Below are 14,282 nucleotides of genomic sequence, written 5' to 3'. Positions count from 1 at the left end.
GACAAGGGTCGCTCTACATGTCAGTGATGATTGAAACCGGTTTCTCTGTGCTCTGTGACAAGGGCCGCTCTACATGTCAACAATGATTGCAATTGGACCGAAGATAATTCGCAGTGGAGGGAACTAAGAAACAGGAACGATAACACAAGTAAAATTCCAAATGTAATTTGACCCGACAAGGAGTCTGTTTAACAACGTCATGGGCAAATAGCGGTTGGTCGTGCAACGAAAATTTCTATAGGTGCATTTCCTATTTTGCAGGACCGCAGGCCAGATTTGTGGAGAACACGAGCCAAATGTGAAGCTGAGCCTAAAAAATTATGTGCCAAGTGTTAAAATAATTATATGCTAGATGTGAAATTGATATCAAAAGCGTAGACGAATAGATTGATTTATTAGGCCTTTTTTTGAATCAATCTGTTCGTCTACACTTTTGATATCAGTTTGACATCTGCCATATAATTATTTTAACACCTGGCACATAATTTTTAATTATTTTTTTTTTAATATAATTTTAAATTTTAATTAATTAATTAATTTTATTTTAACAAGAATATTAAATTTATTTTAATAATTTTTTTATTTTTTGAAATTCTTAATTTTTAAAATTTTAATTAATTAATTAATTATAATATGAATAAGAATAATAAACTTATTTTAATCAATATTCTTATTCTATTTCTTTAGTTTTAATATATTGTATACACTTTAACTTCATTAATTCTTATAATATTATTATTATTACAAATTGTTTTTATTTTAATTAAAAAAATGTATATGAAATGGTTAATTCTTAATAGCCCGTTTATAATTAAATATTATTTTCAAAAACATTCTCAATTGTTTTTATATATTTTTAAAATATAATAGTGTAATAATATTGGATCACATTAGGTTGAATTATTTCAATTATATATATATATATATATATATATATATATCTTATCTTAAAATATTATTATTATTATTATTTTATTTGACTCTTTTAATATTAAGCAAAGTCTTATGGTAGAAATCACATACGAGAATTACTTATGATGTGACTTTTTTTTAATATTATAATAATGATTTTTTTTAATCAAAGTAAAAGTAAGGAAATTTTAAAATTTCATAATATACTATTAATTTTATAGCCATGGTAAAATGGTTTTATCTTAGACTACTTCATTAACGTCACATCATGAGTTATTTAATTTAATTTAAATATATGTCATTCTGAATTTGTATCGTCCTATAATTTCATAGAGTGATATTAGTGAATACTTTTCACATTGTTAAAATCACGACTAAGATGGTTTATCAAAATTATTATTTGACTAGCCTAGATCTATCTTAACTCCTGATCTATCAAGCACCGAGAGGGATCAAACCTCTCAAGGTGCAAATCTCAATGTATCTAGTGAAAGCAATCAAATATCATTAGAAATCAACATCTAAACTAAAATCAATGCATCCATTGCAAGCAATCAAATATGATAAGAAAACACCATCTACACTGAAATCAATGCATCTATTGCAAGAAATCTTCTTCCCTCTCTCCCCCCTCCATCTATATATATATATATATATATATATATATATATATATATATATATATCTCCATCTCTCCTTCTTTGTCTCTCTCTCTCAATCCCCCAAAAACACACGCTCTCTCACTCCATATCTATCAATATCTCTATCCCTCCCTCCCTCTCTCCATCTCTCTCTTCTTCCCTCTCTTCACTTTCCATCTATATCTCTATCTCCCTTTGTCTCTATATATCACCCCCAAAACATACACTCTCTTTCTCCAATATATCTATCTATCCCTCCCTCCTCTCCCTCTCTCTCTCTCTCTCTTCCCCTTCTCTCCCTCTCCCCCACTTCTATCTCTCTTCCCTCCTACTGTCCTCTTTCCCTCTCTCTCCATCTTCCTTATCACTCCCCCTCTCTCTCTCTCCACCTTTCTCTCCCTATTTCTTTCTTCTTACATCTCTCTCTCTCACCCTCCAACTCCATCTCTCTTTCCCTCCCTCTCTCCACTCTCTCACATCCTCTCTCTCTTCCTTCCTCCCTCTCTCTCTCTCTCTTCACCCTCCAACACCGTTACTATAACCCTCCCTCTCTCCTCTCTCCTTCTCTCCCCCATTCTCTCTATCTCAAATTCTTTGTCTCTTTATCTCACCCCCAAACATACACACTCACTCTCCATCTCTCCCTTGTCAGTCCCTCTCTCTCTCTCCACTTCTCACTCTATATGTATTTATTTTTCCCTCCCTCTCTCCTCCTCTCTCTCAAGTTCACTCTCTCGTACTTCGTCTCTCTCCCTTTCTCTCCTACCTCCCTCTCTCTTCCCCCATATCTCTCTCTCCCCCTCTTTGCCCTCTAATCCTCTCTCTTCCCCCATCACTCTCCTCCTCTCTCTCAAGTCATGTCTCTCGTTCTTCCTCTCTCTCCCTTTCTCTCCTACTTCCATATCTCTTCCCCCATCACCCTCTCTCTCTCTCTCTCTCTCTCTCTCTCTCTCTCTCTCTCTCCAACTATGTTACTATATCCATCCCTCTCTCCTTCTCCCCCCTATCTCTATCTCTCCTTTTTTGTCTCTTTATCTCACCCATAAACATACACTCTCTCTCTCCATCCCTCCCTTCTCACTTCCTATATCTCTCCACTTCTTACTCTCTATCTCTTTCTTCTTCCCTCCCTCTCTTCCCCTACAACTCCATTTGTGATATCCCCAGTAAATTGTAAATATTTAATTTACTGTAGACTAAACAAACTGAACATTATTATAAGTTATATAATTATCAATTTAGGTTAAGTTATGTGGAAAATGGAATGATAGTTATATGTAAATATTTTTTTTACATGTCAAGTAGTTAGGTTGGTAGTTACCTGTTCCTAACTAATTTCTTGAAGATTTATTCTCAAGAAAAGATCAAGAGGATACGGGTATCTGAGATCAAAGAAAAGAACAAGGATGAGGTTGAAAAGGGGAATTCTACACTGAGATGTCATGTAGTTTTCTGAAGCTAAGTCTGGCTTAGACCAGATAGTTGAAAAAGAGAGACTATAGTCTCAGAAAGACAGTTCCTGCATGTGAGGAACAACTTGGGGGGAGACAAGCTGGTTACAGCTCGGGGGGAGACAAGTTGGTTATGGCGGTCTCACAGTTGGGAGGAAGAAAGCAACAAAATTTAAGGTTTGGTAGCAGACCTTTGCAAATATTCAGATAAGTAAAATCTCATGTTGTATAGGTACAACAATTATTATATTAATGTAGGAATCAATGATTCTATTAAATACATAGTTTACTTTAGACATAAATGGGAGAAATCCGTATTGCTCTGTTCTTTTAAATAATAAAAAAAAGAGTACAAACTGTTAACAAGAATAGTTCCTACTGTCCCATTCAAGAATTGAAAGCATAGTTTCTTAACAAGAATTATTTCCTACTACTTTGTTCGAGAATATAAAGCATATTTGGTTAATGAAGGAATTCCATATTGTTATGTGCAAAAAGAATAAACTACTGAATTCTAACATATGGAATAGCTATATAGGAGAACATCAAATAATAACCTTCATTTTGGAAGAATGCCATTCTGACTTTAGTGAGTTCCTAAAGGAAAAGAATAGAATAACCTTGTTTAAGGCTATCACGATATGGTAGTAAAGAACATAACAAAGTTTCCATACAAGTAAGAAATACCATAAACAAAATACTGCGGGAAATCGATAGCACAACAAGGGTTAAGCATTACAACTATATTTAGCGAAATACCATTAGTACACTCGGAATGAAAGCATAGTTCCAAACCAGATAAGGGTTCAAAACCCTAATGGCCACCCCAAATACGAAAATATTGTCGTGAAGGTTTGCAAATCATTATAAAACTGGGTATAGCACCACTTCTATTCAGCTATAAAAGATGAACTTGAATCTGGCCGTAGACCAATTAATAATCACGACATCGACTAGAGGAAAACAAATCTACAACAGACTATGAAACATGGAAGGAAAGTCTGGAACCAAAAATAACCAGTGAATAAAATTTTAATAAAAATATATAAATACAACCAGATTCGAGAGGGCTCATCTCCATGGACAGAAGGCTCCCTCTCCATAATTCCAGTTCTACTGAAGCATAAAAGGGAAACCCAACTTTGACTCAAGTTCGAGTAAAAAACCCCAGGGCCTACCTTCCAAAACATGTTAACCAAACATCGACCGAAATAATTCAACAAATGTTTAAGGAAAAGACTAAGTTTGTATAAAACTACAAAATAAGTCCAATAATATCCTTGAGACAAGGTAAAAATCTTAACGAGAAGTTTTGACAACTGCAACAGACCCTACATTATCATCTAAAGACTAGGTGGAATGCCTCTCGACTAAACACTGTACCTGGTAGCTAGGCATGGCTTCTTTCCTCTAGGAATTGTCGGCTGAATCCGAGGCTCGAACCCTAGCTTCAGTTCCAATTTCCCGATGAAACCCTCTAAATCTTACCTGGGCAGAAAATTACAGAGTTATAAACCATCAACAATTAAGAAATTAAGAGGTAAGCCATAAACCCTGTAAATATACCCAAATTTCTTTACCTGAGAGAAATAGGGATCCAGGATGTCGCCTCGTAGCTGAGCACTGACAGAGATGCTGGAATTCTACCATGGACAAAACCAACAGAGTTAAATGCATTAACAAGTGGGAAAGGGCTACAAGCGAAGCACAAAACCACCATGTCATAAGGTAGTTGCTCTCACCTATGCAAAAGAATTCCAAAACCCTTGACGAAGAAATACCGAGGAGATAAGACCGCAGCAAGGCATAGGAGGACTCAATCAACCCCTACTGTTTGATGCACACCCTATGCAAAGTAAGCAAGACCACCGTGGATGAGGAGCATTCATCGATGCCAGGAGGGCCATATGGAGTGCAACAGAAGACTCCAGACTATGGGCAGTCACGTTGCTTGAAAGAAATTAAATGCAGTGATAAACAGTTCGACGAAAATTTGAAATAACGGAGGGTTATCGTTAAGGTGGTACACGACATTAATTTACCAACTCTGTATAGTTAGATGTGTATTATATTAGCTTAATGATTCAAAATATAATAAGCTCAATTCTTACGCTAAATATTGAAATGAAACGGTAAAGGTAAAGTGACACCATCATATTGATAATTGAATTTGTTACTATCACCAAGAATGTCTTGTCACGTAATTTTTTTTTTTACTATTTATGATACATGGATGTGTGACATGTGGTATCAGAGCACTCAAGTTGCAAAGCTCAGACCCATGGAATATGAGTAAATAACAATATTTTTGATGTGCACAAAGAGAAAGCAGTCAACATGAGGAGGACAAGAATTCCACCACAGAGACTCGTGACAGGAACAGGACCAACATCCTATCAAGAAACCAATCATGATGTATGGGTACAGTTAGGGGAAGAGCCGCACAATACCAATACTGCAATCATGGAAATAGTACAAGAACTAAAGGATGAGATGACCCGCTTATGAACAGATAATGAAAGGATGATGCAGGAGCAGGAAAAGATCATGAAGAGTCTACCTGATAGACATAATCAATGACAACCGATTCCCAAGCCTGAGCATGGGAACATGACTGGCGAACAAGAATTCCAAATCAATAATGTAGAAATAGAAGGCGGCAAAGAGAATCATGAGGAAGAATCTGATAATGTCTCAGAACATAAAACGTAGAAAAAATAGAAAATAGAGTTGCAAGGAGAATTTTGGAAAATAAAACCTCCCCTCTTTGATGGAGAATATGAAGAGGCAACTGAAACCTGGCTCATTAGTATGAATAAGTATTTTTAGTTGTATGAATACAATCATAATCTAAAAGCTCGTCTGGCCATCTTTCAGCTGCAAAGAAAAGCCACCTTGTGGTGGGAGGAGGTGAAAACAGTTCGTGGAGTAACTAAGCAGAGTATAACTTGGGAAAAATTTCAAAAGTACTTTAAAGAGAAATATTTAACTGAAATATTTTATGACAAAAAGGCGAAGGATTTTCACGACCTTTGCTTCGGACTATTGTCTATGGATGAATTCATAGAAAAATTTACGTCCTTTCTTTGGTATGTTCCTTACATACGGGAAGAAAAGGTGAAAGTGCAATGATTTATCAGCTGTCTGTCATTGTTTATGAAAGAGTGTCTCAAGTTTGATAACCCGAAAACCATGGACGAAGTTATACGAAAAGCTCAAATATGTTATCAACAAAACAAGCAAAAGGGAGATATGGGGAAGATATGGGATGAAAAAAAGGGATTAAGTTCACCCCTAACAAAAAGGGAAATAAGGCCACAGTCAGCAAGGGACCCTATAAAGGGCAAGAAAACAGGAATATGAACAGAAATAAGCTCAGATTCAAACTTCCAAGTGAGTACAAAACAAATGACCAGTCGGGCGGAACTGAAGTGGAATTAGCTGCTAGACCTCCAGTATAGTGCTGGGGATGTGGAGGACCACATTATGTAAAAAACTATCCAAACGGCAAAGGAACAAATCAGATTGCATAGATTCAAGAAGCATCTACCATGGGAGAAGTGGCAAGGAGTATTCCTAAAATCAATTCTGCCCTTGAAGACCATTAAGCGGAATACCAACCAACCATGATAGAATTTGAAGGTAAAGTATTCAACCAAACTATATCTATTTTAATTGATCCAGGAGATACTTTGAGCTATATTAGTCCCAAAGTAGTAGAACAATGTTGTTTGCAAGCTGTTAAGTTTAAAAATGCTTGGTTAGTACAATTAGCCACGGGAGAAAAAGAAGGGTGTTGGCCAAGGTTAGCAACTGCCCCCCTAAAGTTAGCAGGTCAATCTATTATGGAAGAATTGAATGTGTCACCCCTAGGATCGTATGATGTCCTAATAGGAATGGACTGGTTGGAAAAAAATTGGTCCCTCATTAACTTTGAAACCAAAACTATTAACTATATGGATGAAGAGGAAAAGACACAGGAAATTCAGGGCATACTAAGACCACTGAAATTAAGACCAGTAAAAACCTATCAATTAGCAAAATGTATTAGGAAAGGCTACCAGATTTATGCAATACAGATAAGATATACTAATTCAAAGGAGAAATCCGTTTCTTTAGAAAATAAACCTGTGGTGCAGAATTTTCCGGATGTGTTTCTTGAAGAAATCTGGGACTTCCTCTAAAGAGGGATATAGATTTCACCATTGATTTCATTCCGGGAGATGCCCCGGTATCCCGAGCCCCTTATCGAATGAGCATATCGGATTTAACAGAATTAAAGATGCAACTACAAGAGCTGCCTAATAAAAAATATATCCACCCAAGTGTATCACCTTGGGGAGCTCCGATGCTTTTTGTTAAGAAGAAGGATGGGACCTTGCAAATGTGCATGGATTACCATCAGTTAAATAAACTGACCATCAAAAATAAATACCCTTTACCTCGAATAGATGAGTTGTTTGATCAAGTGAAAGGTGTGACTATGTTCTCAAAGATCGACCTCCGTTCAGGTTACCATCAGATTAGAATAAAGGAAGAAGATATAGCAAAAACAACCTTTAGAACTCATTATGGGCATTATGAGTTTGTTGTGTTGCCCTTCGGGCTAACTAATGCTCCCACAACCTTCATGTGTCTCATGAACAATATATTCCATCAGTATTTGGATAAATTTGTGTTGATTTTTATCGATGACATATTAATTTACTCTCGAAATATAGAAGAACATAAAGAACATCTCCATATTGTTTTGCAAATTTTAAGAGAACATCAACTATATGCTAAATACAACAAATGCAATTTCTTTAAAGAACAAATATAGTATCTAGGACATGTCATTACCAAGGATGGAATTGTTGTGGACCCAGAAAGGATAAAAACTATAATGGAGTGGTTAATACCAAAAGACATGGCAGATATAAGGTCATTCATGGGTTTAGCCAGATACTATAGGCAATTTGTCGAAGGATTTTCTAGGGTGGCATATCCCATTACCTCTTTGCAGAAGAAAGGAAAAAATTTTAAGTGGACCATGGAGTGTTAAAAGAGTTTTGATCAGCTTAAGCACTTACCACTGCGCCTATTTTGAGCATTGCAGACCTAAATAAAGACTATGTGGTTTGTACAGATGCTAGCAAGTGTTATAGATCTGATCTAAAAATATAATATAATAGAAATAAATCCAGAAATAATATGAAATGATTCTTTATTGATCAAACCCTTAAGGTAGGGCAACACCATACATTCACTCCTCAAGGAAGGAGAACTCTCCACAAGCCATATGCCTGTTCATATGATATTCCTTGACACCTCTCAATGGGGAGTCTTTAGCCTCTATATAGGCCTCATACATACAATACCATGGTTCCCTCAATACCATCTATCTAACACAATGGGCCCATTACATTATTACTAACTACTTGTGGTCCCTTACATGATACGGGTTAACCACTTTATTTATTACTATGGACCATCCCATTATTACATTATTCCCTTGGGTACCTCCCTTTGTACCCCATATTATCCCCCCTAGGTATATAACATTCAACCCCCCTTAAGATGTTTTATCCTCAAAACATGGGAAGAACACAAATAATAAGATCTACTCAAAAGAGTAGTTCACTGGTACCATGCATGTGCATCTACCATCCAAGAGAAAGGTGAATCCTCGATCTTGCTGGTGCCTCGCTCGCTTGAGATGGAAGTTGACCTTGGCAACATTTCTGTGTTGATGTGTAGTAGGTGGATCTTTGCTCCTCTCTATTTGTCATGCGGGGATTGTTGTCCTTGTGGCTAATTGGTTGCCATCTTGTTGGTTGTTTTCTTGCGGGGTGATGTGGGTGATGATATGTTGAAGTTTTAACCCCCGATGTCTTTTTATTCAATTCACCCCTTACTGGAGCCTGACTGTTATCTGGTGCATGTTGTGGTGCCTGCTGTGGTGTCTTATCTTCCAATATTGCTTCAACCATTGAGCCCTTATCTGATGTATCAGCACCTGTAACTTTTTTTCCTTCAGCCTCTGTTTGTGTTTGGTTTCCGATCATCAAAGGCTCATCATCTAATATGTCAGTTCCTGGAACATCTTCTGCTTCAACCTCCATGGACTCTACCTGTTTATTGATGGAAATATCCTGTAATGTAATTTTCTTCTTTTTATACCAGAGCTTCAGGAATTTCTTTTGCACATTAATATTAATAGTACCCATGGATTCCATCTAAGGATATCCCAAAACAACATCCATGTTATCCATATCTAAAGTATAAAAATCACCATGTAACACATACTTATCCATAGAAAGCTTCAAATCCTTAAAAACTTGCACATCCTCATCATCAACTTGTCTGTTTTTAATGTATTTTGCTGGAATTTGCAATTTTTTTGTCAATTTAACATTGATAAAATTATGCTTGCAACTAGGATTTATAGACACAACGATATTCTCCTTCTGAATCAATCCATGAACCTGCAATAAGGAGACACCAGTAGAAAATAACCCCTTACATGTCTCATTCTCCTTTTTTCTAGTATGAGACCATTTGTCTAAAAGGAATCTTTCATATTCGGCCTCTGAGAGTTTGAGCAACTGGTCGATGTCAAATGAGCGCCACCATTTGGCAGCCTCATCTTTGAAACTAATCGGTACTATAGCCCTCCAAAATTCCCCATATTTGAACTTTAGTCTCTTTATGAATTCTTCAATAGTAGGGCTATCATCTTTCCCTGTAAAATTAAGATCTGCCATGAAGAGTGTTTTGAAGAAAATTCACTTACTTGGCGAAAATTTGAAATGGCCACAATTCCGTCAATATTGCTCAGAATCCCTATTATGACCTATTTTCGGAAATGGAATGACCATTTTGCATCTTTCCATGTGATAGAAATCCCGATCTAGACACTGGAATTTCATATCCGCGTTGCAACTCTCCCGCTGTCACCAAAATTTTTGAAAAAAACTGATTTTAAATCAGCAATATCTCCCTCATCCGGACTTCGACTCGACTGATTTTTTTTTTGAAATCGGATATTTTTTCACAAAGAATCCAGATCTGCAATGTTTTTTTGCAGATTTTCCCCCAAAACGTACAGATCTGTGCCGCAAACTCACTGCCCCGAAAAATGTTTGCAATACCACTGATTTTTAGATCAGCGATATCTCCTTCATCCGAACTCCGATTCGGCCGATTGTTTTTTTGACATCGGGTATTTTTTCACAAAGAATCTAGATCTGCAATTATATTTTGTAGTTTTTCCCTAAAATGTATAGATCTGATCTGAAAACTCGCTGCCCCAGAAAGTTCCTGCAAAAAATAAAAAAAATTATCCACTTTTGCCCAGGAAAGTGCTCTGATACCACTTGTTATAGATCTGATCTAAAAATATAAGATAATAGAAATAAACCCAGAAATAATATGAAATGATTCTTTATTGATCAAACTCTTAAGGTAGGGCAACACCATACATTCACTCCTTAAGGAAGGAGAACACTCCACAAGCCATATGCCTGTTCATACAATATTCCTTGACACCTCTCAATGGGGAGTCTCTAGTCTCTATATAGGCCTCATACATACAATACCATGGGTCAATACCATGGTTCTCTCAATACCATCTATCTAATACCATGGGCCCATTACATTATTACTGACTACTTGTGGTCCTTTACATGATACGTGTTAACCACCTTATTTATTACTATGGCCCATCCCATTATTACATTATTCCCTTGGGTACCTCCCTTTGTACTCCATATTATCCCCCCTAGGTATATAACAACAAGGAGGGTGTTGGTGGCGTGCTAGTGCAGGAGGCCAGAGTCTAGGAAACTCAAGGAGTATGAGCAAAAATATTTAGCTTATGACTTAGAGCTAACAACAGTTATCCATGCATTAAAGATGTGGCGACATTACTTGATGGGTAAGACATTTCTTTTAATGACTGATCATCATAGTTTAACTAATTATTTTAAGAATCCCACTTTGAATGCTAGGAAAGCTCATTGGGTCAACTTTCTAAGTGGATTTGATTTTGAAACCAAGAACTTGAAAGGCAAGGAGAACTGGGTCGTGGATGCCTTAAGTCGGAAGGTACACTGTATATATGATGTCTCCTTCAGTGAGGTGAAAACTACCTTTAATGAGCTGTTAAAGAGGCTATTAAACTTGATCCAGAATACACATTTTTATGGCAACAAGCTAAAATTTCAAACAACAATGAACAACAGCTGGGATATGAGATAAATCATGAAGGTATGCTGATTTATAAAGGGAGAATGTATGTACCTAACCAGAAAAATATTAAAGACTTAATTTTGGATGGATATCATAGAATTCCGTATGTAGGCCACCCCGGATACTAGATGTTAATTACCACACTTAGAAAGGAATATTGTTGGCCTGGTATGAAGAAAGAAGTGGCTGAGTATTTGGCTCGCTGTCTGGAATGCTATCAAGTGAAAGCGGAGCACCGTCACCCAGCCGGATTGCTACACCCATTATCTATTCTGAAATGGAAGTGGGAGACCATTTCCATTGATTTTATTACAGGACTTCCTAAGTCTAAAAAGCATAATGATTCAATAATGGTGGTAGTGGATAAGTTGAGCAAGTCTGCTCACTTCATACCAATACAGTCAACCTACAAGGTTGTACAAATTGCTAACATATTCATGCAAACCATTTTTAGATTACATGGATTACCGAAGGTCATAATTTCCGATCGTGATGTAAAATTTACATCAACTTTCTGGAAAGCCTTATTTGAAGGTTTAGGCACATAGCTGCATTTCAGCACTGCTTACCACCCTCAAACGGATGGGAAAACCAAGCGAGTAAATCAGGTGGTGGAAGATATGTTGTGAACTTACGTAATGCAACAACCATCCAAATGGGAGGATTACATACATTTGGTAGAGTTTGCTTATAACAATAGTTACCATACATCGCTACAAATGAGTCCATTTGAAGTATTGTATGGACACAAGTGCAGGACACCTTCAAGTTGGGGTGGGCCAGAGGATAAGTTGATGTTAGGATTGGACATGTTGAAATAAATGGAGGAGATGGTTAAAAAAGTACGTTCCAATTTAAAGGCTGCGCAAGACCAACAAAAGAACTTTGCTGATTGAAAAAGAAGTTTCCGGGAATTTCAAATTGGAGATCATGTTTATGTGTGTGTACGGGCCAAGAAGAGTACAATACAATGGAGCATATGTGCTAAACTGGCACCTCGATTCTGTGGTCCTTTCCAGATCCTAGCTCGAATCTGACTAGTGGCTTACTAGCTCGTCTTGCCCAGCCACATAAGTGTGCATAATTTTTTCCATGTTTCGGTGCCTATATATATATATATATATATATATATGATCCTAAGCATATAATCAATTGGTAAGATATACAGGTAATTTAATTTTAAATAATAATGCCAAGACAAAGATGCCAAAGCAAAAGAACTAACTAAATTTTTTGTCTTCTGTGTAGGTCAAACCGGAAGGCAAGTTCTCGGTCAAACCCCTGGTTATACTTGATCGGAGAGAAGTAATGCTGCGGAAACGAGTTATCACCAAAGCTAAAGTGCAATGACAACACTTTGGCCTGGAGGAGGCCACCTGGGAGAACATACAAGTTTTCAGAGATACTTGTCCAGATCTGTTTGCAACATAAAAACATCGGGACAATGTTTAATCTTACGGGGGGAAGATGTGATGTCCCCAGTAAATTGTAAATATTTAATTTATTGCAGACTAAACAAACTGAACATTGTTATAAGTTATATAATTATCAATTCAGGTTAAGTTATGTGGAAAATGGAATGACAATTATATGTAAATATTTTATTTACATTTCAAGTAGTTAGGTTGGTAGTTACATTTTCCTAACTAATTTCTTGATGATTTATTCTCAACAAAAGATAAAGAGGATATGGGTATCTAAGGTCAAAGAAGAGAACAAGGATGGGGATTGAAAAGAGGAATTCTGCGCTGAAATGTCAGGTAATTTTCTGAAGCTAAGTCTGGTTTAGACCAGATAGCTGAAAAAGAGAGATTGTAGTCTCAAAAAGACAGTTCCTGCATGCAAGGAACAACTCGGGGGGAGACAAGCTAGTAACGGAGGTCTCATGGTTGGGAGGAAGAAAGCAACAAAAGTTAAGGTCTGGTAGCAAACCTTTGCAAATATTCAAATAAGTAAAATCCATATTTCTCTATTCTTTTAAATGAAAAAAAGTGTACAAATTGTTATCAAGAATAGTTCCTACTGTCCCATCCAAGAATTGAAAGCCTAGTTTATTAACAAGAATTATTTCTTATTACTCTATTCGAGAATAGAAAGAATATTTGGTTAAGGAAGGAATTCCATACTATTCTGTGCAAAAAGAATAAACTGGTGAATTCTAACATACAAAATAGCTATATAGGAAAACTTCAAATAATAACCTTCGTTCTGGAAGAATGCCATTCTAACTTTAATGATTTCCTAAAGGAAAATAATAGAATAACCTTGTTTAAGGCTGTCACGATATGGTAGTAAAGAACATAACAAAGTTTCCATACAATTAAGAAATACCATAAACAAAATACTGCAGAACATCGATAGCACAACAGGGGTTAAGAATTACAACTGTATTTAGCGAAATACCATTAGTACATTCAGAATGAAAGTGTAGTTCCAAACCAGATAAGGGTTCAAAACCCCAATGGCCACCCCAAATACGAAAATACAGTCGTGAAGGTTTGCAAATCATTATAAAACCGAGTATAGCACCACTTCTATTCAACTATAAAAGATGAACTTGAATCTAGCCGTAGACCAATTAATAATCACAACATCGACTAGAGGAAAACAAATCTAGAATAGACTATGAAACATGGAAGGAAAGTCTAGAAACAAAAATAACCAGTGAATAAAAGTTCAATATAAATATATAAATACAACCAGATTCGAGAGGGCTCGTCTCCATGGACAGAAGCCTGCCTCTCCACAATTCCAGTTCTACTGAAGCACAAAAGGGAAAACCAGCTTCGACCCGGGTTCAAGTAATAAACCCAGGGCCTACCTTCCAAAACATGTTAACCAAACATCGACCGAAATAATTCAAAAAATTTTTAATGAAAAGACTAAGTTCGTATAAAACTACAAAATAAGTCCATCAATAGCCTAGACAAGGTAACAGTCTTAACGAGAAGTTTTGTCAACTGCAACAGACCCTACATTATCATCTAAAGACTAGGCGGAACGCTTCTCGGCTAAACATTGTACCTGGTAGCTAGGCATCGCTTCT

Source organism: Pinus tabuliformis, chromosome 3_2 (genome assembly GCF_031772625.1).
Source record: "Pinus tabuliformis cultivar Carrire ecotype Pingquan chromosome 3_2, CPIR1, whole genome shotgun sequence".
Taxonomy (NCBI): Eukaryota; Viridiplantae; Streptophyta; class Pinopsida; order Pinales; family Pinaceae; genus Pinus; species Pinus tabuliformis.
The sequence above is the reverse complement of the archived record's forward strand: the minus strand, read 5'-3'. Positions refer to the sequence as shown.